The following is a 13,204-nucleotide window of genomic DNA, read 5'->3' as shown; positions in this document are numbered from 1 at the left end:
CGGCTAGAGTGTTTGAGGTTGATTGTCCTTATTGTGTGATTGGTTACGCTTAAGTTTCAGTTAGCATTTGTAGTGATTATAGGTAGTAGTAGTATTTATTTTGTTCATTTCTCTTGATAAGTTTGATACTTTTGTTTTTATTTGAATGTGCAGGTAACCCCTGACGCATGCAAGGAAGACTGGAAGTTATTGTGGAAGAAGTTACTGAAGAAGTATCCAGGTCGGGAGAAACTGAAAACACACCGGAGATTCAACAACAACCTCAGTTACTTCCACCACCACCCACCACCTGAATCAGAATCAGAAGAAAACATGGCGGAGGAAGATGAGAACGATGTGTACACCCTGGATGACTATTTGGATAAAGAAGGGCAGACTTTTCACTCAAGTATCCGGCTACCAGACATTCAAGCCAGGAATTTTGAAATCAAGCCCGTTATGATTCAACTACTGGGGATGATGGGTACTTTTGAAGGAAATTTTAAGGATGATCCGAATGAGCATTTGACCAAGTTTATAGAGGTTTGTGAGAACTTCAAACAAACTGGGGTTACTAAAGATGCACTGCGATTGAGATTGTTCCCCATGTCATTATCTCACAAGGCGAAAACATGGTTGAATTCTTTACCAGAACACTCCATTAAGACTTGGGATGATCTTGTATCTAAGTTCAAGGGCAGATTTATTCCAAGGGGCAAACGTGCTACATTAAGGGGTGAATTGCTTTCTTTCGAGCAGCATCGGATGAGTTATTCTACGAGGCTTGGGAAAGATTCAAGGATATGTGGAGAAATTGTCCAAATCATGAGCAAAAGAAATATGTTCTAATGGAAGCCTTCTGGAATGGGTTGAATGATCAGACAGTGACAATGCTGAATACCGCTTCAAACGGAGGAATCGGAAAGATGAAGGTAAATGAGCTATATGAACTGTATGAAGAGGTGGCATCTAGCACTATGCAACAGTATAACAAGAGAAGGCAAAGTTCTGGGAGATATAAGGAGCCTAGTTCTTCATCATCAAGGGATATTGCATCGCAACTTGAAGCAATATCTAAGAGATTTGACAATCTGGAATTGCAGATTAAGAAAGGAAATGCTGCAGGAGTTCATGCACTTCAGGCTCCGGGATACACTTGTGACCATTGTAATGAGGAACATCATTCTGATCAATGCCCATACACCTTGGAGACAGTCAATTATATGAATAATGCACAGCGAAGACCACAAGGAAGCCCTTATTCTCAAACTTACAATCCAAATTTGAGAAATCATCCAAATTTCTCTTGGCGAAATGGGCCAAGTTTGAATCCCCACAAATATTACCATCTGGTGCTAAACAAATGGGGCCTCCTGGTTTTCATGGTCAACCACAGCAACATCAATTGCAACAGCAGCATCCTCAAAAGGAAGAATCCAAAATTGAGAAGATGTTTGCTCAACTATTAGCAAATCAAGAATCTGCAAGGGCTGAGAATAAGGCAACATTTTCTCTCCATGAAACTGCCATCAAGAATCTCGAGGTGCAAATGGGTCAACTGGCTTCACAAATGAATGTACTCACAAGAAGCAGCTTACCAAGTGATACCATTCCCAATCCAAAAAGGGATGGTAATGAAGAGTGCAAAGCGATCAGTTTGAGAAGTGGAAAGCAATTACCTGACATTCAGAGGCCTAGTCAGACCGGCAAGGACATCACTAACAGTATGGTGACTGACCTTGATACAAATGAGCTTTCAGAAGAAGGTGGTATAGTAGAAGAGGAAGAAACCAAGAAAAGGAAACAAACAGAAGAAAATCTCACTGATGTGGTTCGAGGAAAGAATGTAGAGGGTGAAATGGTTGATGATAAAAAGAGGAAGACAACTCCCCCTCTTGCTACACAGATGCCGCCACTTCCGTTTCCTCAAAGGTTCAGGAAGAAAGATGAAGATGTCCAGTTCAAGAAATTTGTGGACATGTTTAAGCAATTACACATCAACATCCCGTTTGCTGAAGTATTAGAGCAGATGCCTAAGTATGCTAAGTTTCTTAAGGATGTTCTCTCCAAAAAGAAGAGATTTGGTGAATTTGAAACAGTGGCTCTGACTGAAGATTGTAGTGCCATCTTGCAGCGAAAACTCCCACCCAAATTGAGAGATCCAGGTAGCTTTTATATTCCTTGTAACATAGGCAAACACTTCAATGGAAAAGCCCTATGCGATTTGGGAGCAAGTGTTAACTTGATGCCTCTAGCTGTATTTAATCGATTAAATTTGGGTGAAGCAAGGCCAACAACTGTTACATTGCTCTTTGCTGACAGAAGTATCTCATATCCAAAAGGGATTGTAGAAGATGTCTTGGTGAAGGTAGATAAATTCATATTCCCAGCTGATTTCATTGTGTTAGACTGTGAGGTAGATTGGAATATCCCCATTATTTTGGGACGGCCATTCTTAGCTACTGCAAGAACCCTCATTGACGTAGAAAAGGGTGAGATCACCATGCGAGTAAATGATGAGAAGGTGATATTCAACATGAATCAAGCCTTGAAGTTTCCAGATGATTCTGCTCACTGTAATTGTATCGATGTGATTGATTCTACAGTGCAAGAGGAGTTGATTAACTCTTTGACCAAAGACCCATTAGAAGCATTGTTGATTGGAGAAACAAGTAGTATTGATGGCAAGGTTGAAGCTTATGCAGAAATGATGAGTATTGAAGCATTTCCGTATCGAAAAGCTAAGACTTTTGAGCCTCTGGATGTGACTAGTGCTTTAAGCTCTCCTCTAAAGCCTTCTGTGGATGAACCGCCGGTGTTGGAGTTGAAGACTTTACCATCACATCTCAAGTATGCCTACTTGGGTAATTCTACTACATTACCTGTGATTGTTTCTTCTCAGTTGTCCACGTTGCAAGAAGAGAAATTGTTAAGGGTCTTGAGACACCACAAGAAAGCTATTGGGTGGTCCATAGCTGACATCAAAGGGATCAGCCCTTCTATTTGTATGCACAAGATTTTATTAGAGGATGGTCACAAACCTTCCATTGAGCATCAAAGGAGATTAAACCCGGTTATGAAAGAAGTAGTCAAGAAAGAGATCCTGAAATGGCTTTCTGCTGGCATAGTCTACCCTATTTCTGATAGTTCATGGGTGAGCCCAGTTCAATGCGTCCCTAAAAAAGGCGGTATAACTGTAGTGGCTAACACCCAAAATGAGCTAGTTCCAACTCGTACTGTGACTGGGTGGAGAATTTGCATGGATTATCGAAAGTTAAATACAGCAACCAGAAAAGACCATTTCCCGCTGCCATTTATTGATCAGATGTTGGATAAACTTGCTGGGCAAGAATTCTTTTGTTTCTTGGATGGGTATTCAGGATACAACCAAATTGTAATAGCCCCAGAAGATCAAGAGAAAACAACCTTTACTTGTCCATATGGCACGTTTGCTTTCAAAAGAATGCCATTTGGTCTTTGCAATGCTCCAGCAACATTCCAAAGATGCATGATGGCCATCTTTGCTGACATGATTGAGAAAACAATTGAAGTGTTCATGGATGACTTCTCTGTTTTTGGAGATTCTTTTGATTGTTGTTTAGATAATTTGGCGGCTGTTTTGCAAAGATGTGAAGAAACTAATTTGGTTCTGAATTGGGAAAAATGTCACTTCATGGTGCAAGAGGGCATTGTCCTTGGTCATCGAGTATCCAAACAAGGCCTAGAAGTTGACAAGGCAAAGGTATCTGTTATTGAGCAATTGCCTCCACCAACAAGTGTTAAGGGTATTAGAAGTTTCTTGGGTCACGCGGGATTCTACCGTCGTTTCATTAAAGATTTCTCTAAAATCACTAAGCCTTTGTGCAATTTGTTGGAGAAAGATAGGGAGTTCAAGTTTGATGACGCTTGTATGAACTCTTTTGAAGAATTAAAGAAGAAGCTCACCTCAGCACCAATTTTAGTGGCACCTAATTGGGAGCTACCCTTCATCATTATGGCAGATGCTAGTGATTTTGCCGTTGGAGCAGTTCTAGGACAAAAAGTAGAGAAGGTCTTCCATCCCATCTACTATGCTAGTAAAACTTGGATGATGCCCAACTTAACTACACTACTACAGAGAAAGAATTGCTTGCAGTGGTGTTTGCTTGTGAGAAATTCCGGTCTTATATTGTGGGCACCAAAGTGACTATCTATACAGACCACTCTGCCCTAAAGTACCTGTTTACCAAGAAAGATTCCAAAGCACGCCTGATTCGATGGGTCCTTTTGCTTCAAGAATTTGACTTGGAAATTGTTGATAGGAAAGGCACTGAGAACCAAGTGGCAGATCATCTATCTCGATTAAGTAGTGAGGCTAAACATAATCATTGTCAAGAGATCAATGCATCTTTTCCCGATGAATGCTTGTTCTTTGTGGATAACTCAACTACTCCATGGTATGCAGATCTGGTTAATTATCTGGTTTGTGGAACTCTGCCACTAGACCTTAACTCCCATCAAAAGAGGAAATTTCTTCACGATGCAAAGATGTACTTCTGGGAAGAACCTTACTTGTTCAAAAGATGTGCCGATCAGATGATAAGAAGATGTGTTCCGGAAGTTGAGCAGCAAGATATTCTAGAGTGTTGCCACTCTTCAGCTTATGGTGGGCACTTTAGAGGAGAGAAAACGGCTGCCAAAGTCCTTCAAAGTGGTTTTTATTGGCCTTCACTATTTAAAGATGCATATGCCTTTGTGATCCGATGTGATCGGTGTCAACGAGTGGGAAACATATCAAGAAGGAATGAAATGCCTCTGAATAATATTCTGGAAGTTGAACTCTTTGATGTATGGGGAATTGACTTCATGGGCCCGTTTCCAAAGTCTCTCAATCAAGAGTACATTCTGGTTGCTGTGGACTATGTCTCGAAATGGGTTGAAGCTACTGCATGTGTATCCAGTGATGCTAAAACGGTGATCAAATTCTTAAAGAAAAACATCTTCACGAGATTTGGAGCACCTCGGGCTATTATTAGTGATGGCGGTTCTCACTTTTGCAATCATCAATTTCAAGCTCTGATGAAGAAATATGGTGTAAAGCACAGGGTAACTTTGGCTTATCATCCTCAGTCAAATGGCCAAGCAGAAATATCCAACCGAGAGATCAAAAGCATTCTTGAGAAGGTAGTAGGTGCAACAAGAAAAGATTGGTCATTAAAACTGGATGATGCTCTTTGGGCCTACAGGACAGCATATAAAACTCCGATTGGGATGTCTCCCTATCGGTTGGTGTTTGGAAAAGCATGTCATTTGCCTGTAGAATTGGAACATGGAGCTTATTGGGCCATAAAAAAGCTCAACTTTGACTTTCAAGCTGCTGGTGCAAAAAGGCTCCTTCAACTGAATGAAGTTAGAGGAATTTCGCCTTAATGCCTATGAAAGTGCAAGGCTCTATAAGGAACGGACCAAGAAGTATCATGATCAGAAAATTATCCCTAAGGTCTTTGAAGCGGGGCAAAAGGTGTTACTTCATAATTCCAAATTGAGATTATTTCCGGGCAAACTCAAATCACGTTGGTCAGGGCCATTCACTGTGGTACAAGCTGCTAACCATGGTGCGGTGGAGCTGGAAAATGAAAAAGGTGAAAGATTTCATGCAAATGGCCATCGTTTGAAGCATTATTGGGGTGGAAAGGTGGATCGTCAAGTCTCTACGATCTACTTTGCTGAACAATCATAACAGAGCTGAAGAGTCAGGCTGAAGACTATAAACCAAGCGCTACTTGGGAGGCAACCCAAGCTCTAAACTTGCCTTTGATGTGTTTCTTTTATTTCGGTTTTGTTTTAGTAGATTTACGGTTGATCTTTGTTTTTGTAGGCCTTTTGGTTTATTCCTCAAACTTTGGAGCTTAGCAGGAGTGGTTGATTTCTAATTAGCGCAACCAGGGAAGTGCACCTAACCTTAATCTCCAGCAGTGGCATTGACCTTGATTGGTTTGAATTTGTGTTAAATTGAGGCTTGTGGGTTTTGCTTTTATGTGGTTGTTTGTGTTGTGTTTGTTTTTATGCTTGTGCTTGTGTTTAGTCTTGTTTTATTGTGTGTAGGGTGTTTGATTGTGGTAGGTCCAGTCTGTGTTTATTAATTTTTCATGTAGGCCTTCTCTGTGTGAGGCCGCGGCGCATTTGATCAGAAGCCGCGGCGCCTCGTCTGTTTCAGAACCCTCTTTCTGTAATAGGCGCCGCGGCCCCTGAGTTAATCCGCCGCGGCGCCTTCGTCCTTGGTTGTGCTTCGTCTCGGTAAAAACCGCCGCGGCGTTTGGACATAGACGCCGCGGCGCGCTTTCTTTAACTAGAGTCTGCAATTCTGTAAAAGGCACCGCGGCGCCTTGGTGAATCCGCCGTGGCGCCTTCTCGCAATCTCTATCTTTTTCTTTGTGTTCCCCGTTTTAACCTTGCTCATTTGTCTCAATACCCACTTTGCCCTTGTGTATCTGACCGGTTTTGAGGGTAGATTCATTGTTTTAATTTTAAAACCCTAACCCTTTGGTCTTTTCACTCCCAATCCCAATTTCAAAACCCCCCATTCCCATCGAAACCATACTTCGGTCCTATCTTCAGTTTCTCCCTCCCCCAAAGCTAGCCATTCAACTCTCTCTTTTCCTTGCTGAAACTGCCGGCCGTTGTCTTTCTCTCCGCCGCCGCCCTCCTATTTCCCCTCACCGACAGCGCCAAGCTTCTGTCCTTGTGTTTCGGTGCTTTCAATCCATTGTTCGTCCGTTCTTCTGTGGTGTGTGCTCTTTCTTTCTTTGTTTTTTTTATTTGTTTTATTTTAGTTTAGTTTTGCTGAGATGGGTAGTGCTAGGGTTGTGCATTGTGGTTAGATGATTTTAGAACTCTAGATGGGGGCATTTTGATTCTCTGAGGTTACATTGTGGTTAGGTGATATTGCCCAACTATCTGTGAACATGTATTGATAAAATGTGATACTTGTGAAATTGAGTGATCATAGCTTGGACCTGATTTGAGAAAATGAGGTGCTTGTCTAAATTTTCAAATAACACCGGTTCATTACCCAAGTTATGTTGTTCTTTTTCACTTGTAACTGATTTGGAAATGTTATTCTGATTTAGTGAAATTAGTTTCAATTGGCAGCTACTGATGGTTGTCTGATTTTGAAATTATTAGATAAAAGAGAACCTTTGTAAACTTGATTTGAATTGGGGGTATTTTATAACTCAGGTTTAGAAAGGGATTAAGTAATGGTGAGATTGTGGTCTAGCTCTTTGATTTAAGTTTGGGGGATAGTTTTTCTTTATTTTTAGGTTAGTTTTCTTCTTTTTCTTTGTCGGTTGTTTGTGATTGTGGTGTGTTATTTGCTTAGTTTGTGTGTGGTGTGCTTTGCTTTCTCTTTGCAGGTAACAATCCAATGGCCCCCAGGAAGAAAGCCCGTGCTACCTCCCCTGATCCTCCAATTAAAGAGCTTATTGAAAAAAGAGGTTTGCATCAAGAAAGAGAATTTCCGTGCACAAATAAATTCGGGTTTCTATAAAAAAGCAAGGAAGCTCAACCTCTTAAATCTGATTGGTCCCAAAGGCGAAGGGAATGAGAAGCTGGTCAGAAAATTCTATGTTAGGGTGGCAACAAACTTGAGTAATGAGATGTTTATACGGTACCAGCGTTTCCTCATTACTCCGGTGCGCATCAGAGATCACTATGAGCTTCCCGAGGTGGAAAAGTGCCAATATCAGTGGTATCTCAACAATCAGAAGGAGATTCCCCTCGATGCCATCTCAGCAACACTCACCGGTTCTGATGAGATGTGGGTGCGGCCTAAGAGGGGCCAGGCATATATTATGAGAAAAGACATGATACCTGAGGCCAGAATTGGTTGCATATTGTCACAAGAAACATTATGCCAACCACGCATCTCAGTGAAGCCCCAAGGAATCTGGCACTCCTGATATATCTGTTTATGATCAAGGCGACAGTGGATGTAGGAAATTGATTTTTGATGCCATCTGGGATGCCAGCAGAGCCCACAACACAAATCTCGTCATGCCTCACCTCATCTCGGATCTGCTATCTAAAGTGGGGGTAGAATGGAAAGACAAAGACCGAAAGTTCAAACCTGTTTCACCATTCAACTACTCTAATCTGGTTCCTGAACGAGAACACAAAGGATCACTGAAGCCATGTTTGCTGAACAGTTCCCCGAGGAATATAGGAGGCAACAGGAAGCTCAAGCCAGTGCCAGTGTTGACCCTACCACTCAAAGCTTGGATCTCCTCCACGAGAAATTGGACAGAGAGATACGTCACAGGAGACGTAGACAAAGGCGCATGGAGGAACTATTAGTCCAGATTGCAAGGAAATTGGACATTGACGCGCCGGATGTGGAAGATACAAGCACTGAGGCAGAGTCACCGGGAGATGAACATGAAGCTGGAACTTCTGGGGCTGGTATTGGCTCGGGCGATGATATGGCCGTCGATCCATTTGCAGAGGGTGATGAGGATCAGGGGGATCAGCATTCTGAGGAGGAGGATGACTAGCTGGGGCCGTTTCTGCTGCTGTTGTTGCTTGCTTTGTTGCTTTTGTCTTTATGTGTGTTTTTGCATTTTCTTGCATTTTGGTCTATTTTTGTGTGTTGTTTGCTTCTATGATTCTGGCAAGGCTACTGATGGCCTGTTGAACTGATTCTGACTGTTGAGCATTATCTATCATTGTTGATTTTCACTGCGTTAACTGTTGCGAAATGATTGAAAATGTGAATGGTTAACGGATCTTTTGATTGATTAATTTGTGGATGCCTTTAGTAATTGATGATTTCATTATGATTATCCGATGACGATACTATTGATAGTTGTGCATACTGATATACTTGTACAGGAAGAAAAGCGAAATTTTGACCTTTCATGCAGTGAATATATTGTTTTTTCAATTCTGCCTGCATGCCCTGATCTTTACTTCCTCTTGTTGACAGTGAGGACACTGTCAATTTTAAGTTTGGGGGTGAGGATTGAATTTGTTGGATAATAGGATTTTTATGGATAACAGGATAAAATTTTGTGGATAACAGGATTAAATTTGAAAATTTTGTGGATAACAGGGTTATATTTGAAAATTTTTGAAAGGTCATTTTGTTGAGAAAATTTTGAAACAGCTAAAACAGTAGAAATTTTGTCAGCTTAAATTTTTGCTCAGTTGATTTTATGAAATATGAGCTGAAGTGGCAAGTTGTTAGTTGAGAATGTATGAATGGTCCAATGATTGAACAAAATGCTTAGTTACTATGCTTGATAGGAAGTTTTGAATTGCTCTTTGATGCTTGAATTGTGAGGTTAAAACCTATGTTTCTTTAATTTTGGAGAAACTAATGCACTAAAAGGGTCAAGACATTTCAAGTGGTTATGTTGAGGTTGAGTGGATAATTTAGCCTCTATACTTTTGTTTCAACTAAATTGTTTCAGAACCTTCTTCTGATTTCTCAAAGTTTATAGTTTGTTCTATATGAATTTGAAAAAGGATTAGGGCAGTTCTTAAATGCGTTTGAGCCTTTCAAGCTGACCTTATAGGTTTTATCCTTTGAACCCATGCTTTGAGCCAAAAAAAAAAAAGTATATATGTTCTAGTTTTGTTTCAAACCCTAACCTCTTCCTAACCCAAAACCAATTGAGAAAAACCATGAAATCCCTAGCTTTGAGATAAATGGAAGTTGAAAGGATAAGGGGTTTGATGAAATGTGGAGATTTTGAAAGGTTGGCAGGGGTAGTCAATTATTCTGAAAATTTAAAGTGTTAGGAGCTAAGCTGTAAATTTTTGTTTTCAATGTTAAAAAAAAAAAAAAAAAAAACAAAAAAAAAACAAAAAGAAAAAAAAAGAAAAAAAATATGTATATATACATATCTATATATAAATAATTGTGGTACAAGTTTGGGAGAATGAAAGTGGTTGAAGTAAGTTCTGATTATTGAATATCTATTTATCTCAAAGTATTTGTATGATCTACTTTCCCCTTTCTTTCCTAAGCCATTACCTCTTGGCCACGTTATAAGCCGAAAAGTCCCTTTGATTTCAAATGTATATGGGGTGAGTTGTAGACAGAGAGAGAGAAGAAGTTAGGCTTATGAAAGGATGCGGTTGAAGGTTAGTATGTTGGCTAAAGTCTCTCATTCCACTGAAACAGTATCTTAAGAGATGCTCATTGACTCTATACACACACTCACACTCCAAAATCATTGAAAGTTTGTTTTAAGTTCATGAAACTTGTTTCTTTGGGTGATTCAGTAATTTCCTATCCTGTATAATTTCTTGAGCATTTGATGAGGATATAACTGTTCCTACAATCTTTAATGTGCAATTTGTCACTTAGTCACTGGTTTGTTGTTTTACTCGAGGACGAGCAAAAGTGTAAGTTTGGGGGTGTGATAACCTCTCAAAATTCCTACTGAGTTAAGCTGATTTAACGCTCTTTTATGGGTTTGATAGTCAATTTTGCAGGAAACAAAGCCTGAGGAGAGTAAAGAATGGAGAAAAGCTGAAAGAAGTCAGCCGCCGCGGCAGATCAAACAGAAAAGAATTAGCGCGCCTTTGTAAAAGGCGCCGCGGCGCCATACTGAATCCGCTGCAGTGCCCAAGCTGTCTCGAAGGAACCAATTCAGTATAATCCACCGCGGCTGATTCTCCAATGCACCGCGGTGTCGGAACCTCAAAAAGAAAGCCATTCTGTAAAAGGCGCTGCAGTGCCTGAAGGAATCTGCCGCGGTGCCTGGCCCTTCGCAACTGTGCGTTTTACGTTGTAACTTAAAAAATTAGGGCATATAGAGGTGGAGACTCGGTTTTTCTACGAGAGTTTGACTTTTGGAGCAATTTTAGAGGCTGGCTCTGCTAGGGTTTGGAGTTTTGGAGGCTTGGAACCTTTGGGCTTGAAGCTAGAAGAGATTCAAAGCTTGTATCTTGAATTTTCTGGGTTTCCTTCTTCTTCCCTTCTTGTTTCTGCTATGACTACTAGATACTTTTATAGTTGTAGTTCTTTACTCGATATGTATAGCTAAATCCGTTTTTCTAGGGTTATTTTGATTTATTGTATGGATTGAGACTTGGTTTTACTATCTCTTGAGTGTTAATGATAATATTCAGTTGTTTTTACTTTGAGCTTAATGCTTCCTTTTGTCTGGCCATCATTTGGATTGATTGATTGATTAGTTTAACTTGAGAAAGTTAAACTAATTCGTGAACTTTGGTAAAAACATGCTAGTCCAGAAATTTATTTGAGTGAATAGATGGTTTGTCGATTGATCAGAGATGTATCTGTTGATCTAGCATAGACTAAATGGGTTTTGGTTTTTAAAGAGCAACCTTTTCAAACAAATGCAAGAGATTGCTGTGTTTTAATTGTGTTTGCAACATTTGGTTTTGACTTGAGAAAGCTTAATCAATTCTATAAACCCAGGCTAACTGAACTTATTGTAAAGCACTACTTGAGAAGTAATTAATCCAGTTTCATGAAGTACTTTAGTGAAGAATAACCCTAGTCTCTTAATTGTTTCAAGGTCGATTTGATTTTATATTACTTTAAACCATTGTTTTCTTAACTTTCATTTCACAAACTCTTTTACAACAATTGTTTCACTTAACCTAATCAAATACAAAATTATGATTTTTCAACTTATCTAGCCTTAGTCTCTGAGGGAACGATACTTTTTATATTACTTGCGACCCGTCCACTTGTGGTCAAGTTATTTGGTGAACAATGGCAAGCATACCAGACATTCAGTTTAGCATGGGAATGTGTGCCAGAGATCAATTAGCTCCCAAGCAATCATATGAAGAAGCCGTCAAGAGAATCCTCAGATATCTTGTCAGAACACCAAATATGGGAATATTGTATCTAAAGAAAGGAGCAGAATATCTAATGGGATACTCAGATGCTGATCATGGAGGATACAAAACAGATAGAAAAGGCACCAGTGGACAATGCCAATTCCTAAGAGGCTGTCTTGTTCCGTGGTCTAGTAAGAAACAAAACACTGTGGCCATATCTTCTACAGAATCAGAACACATTGCCACTACCAGCTGTTGTGCTCAGATTTTATGGTTAAAACAACAATTACAAGATTTAGGAATCAAGTTGAAGGAAATCCCAATCCTGTGTGACAACACAAGCACAATCAGCCTGGTTAAGAATCCAGTTCATCATGCCCGAACCAAGCATATTGATGTTCGACATCACTTCATTCGAGACCATGTTCAAAAGAAAGATGTGAAGGTAGAATTCATTCCTACTGAGTATCAAATAGCATACATTTTCACAAAGCCTCTCAACCAGGAGAAGTTCAATTACTTCAGAAGAGAATTGGGAATGGTAAATCCCAATGAGCTGTAAGAAATTCTGCATTACTTCTTTATTTTGAGTATTTGGATTTAAAGTTTTGATGATTAGTAAACTAACTTAAGTATCGGAGTAGATAAAAATTTATTTTGCAAGAAGCTTTGTTTTGACATTGAAAAACAAAGGTGAACAGAGTAAGGATTGATCGATAAAAGCATCAATAATCATGTCTCAAAGAAGACTCAATTTATCAATCACCTGATCGATAAATCCAATTTATTGATCAACTTGTCGATCAACAAGATATATTGAAATGACTAGAAATGATGGGGAGCATAATTATGGATAACCTGATCGATCACTCAATTATCGAACAATTTATCGATCAACAGCAGAAAGAGACTCTTTGGTCAATCAGTCAAATGGGTAAGGTTTATCAATCTATTAATCGAACATTGATTAATCGATCACATGATCGATCAACTTAGACGGGTATGACTTCTCACTGCAAAAAATTATTCATAACATATTCGATCAATTGCTTTTTGATAACGTGATCTATAATTATGCATTGTGTTTCTACTATTCTTATTCGATCATCCTTAGTCTCCACCCAATCAATTTTCTGATTAAAGGGAAACTTCACATTCACATGTGTCTTATATCTTAAAAGCTCATCTCCTTCGTCAAAATAGTATACTCATCTGCATTCACTGTCAATTGATTAGTTTTGATGATGAGTTGCTTTCACATTTTCCCTTCATGATCCAATTTGAAAACAATTTATAGAAAGGATTATGTATACATTTGATATTTGATTGTGCTAACTATTCTCCTTGCAAGAAGTTGTTGAATTCATAACAGGAGAATTTGTGCTATGAAAGAAACTCCTCACTAGACTACAAGGATAAATTA

General features: G+C 39.5%; 1 pseudogene; it reads left to right on the top strand.

The window, feature by feature from the left end:
- The first annotated feature begins 827 nt into the window (after positions 1-827).
- LOC114738795 (uncharacterized) lies at positions 828-7,919 on the top strand (annotated as a pseudogene).
- Positions 7,920-13,204: the final 5,285 nt, after the last annotated feature.

Source organism: Neltuma alba, unplaced genomic scaffold, assembly GCF_004799145.2.
Source record: "Neltuma alba isolate B1F8T4 unplaced genomic scaffold, ASM479914v2 tig00013687_pilon, whole genome shotgun sequence".
Classification (NCBI taxonomy): Eukaryota; Viridiplantae; Streptophyta; class Magnoliopsida; order Fabales; family Fabaceae; genus Neltuma; species Neltuma alba.
This window is presented reverse-complemented; position numbering and strand designations above follow the sequence as displayed.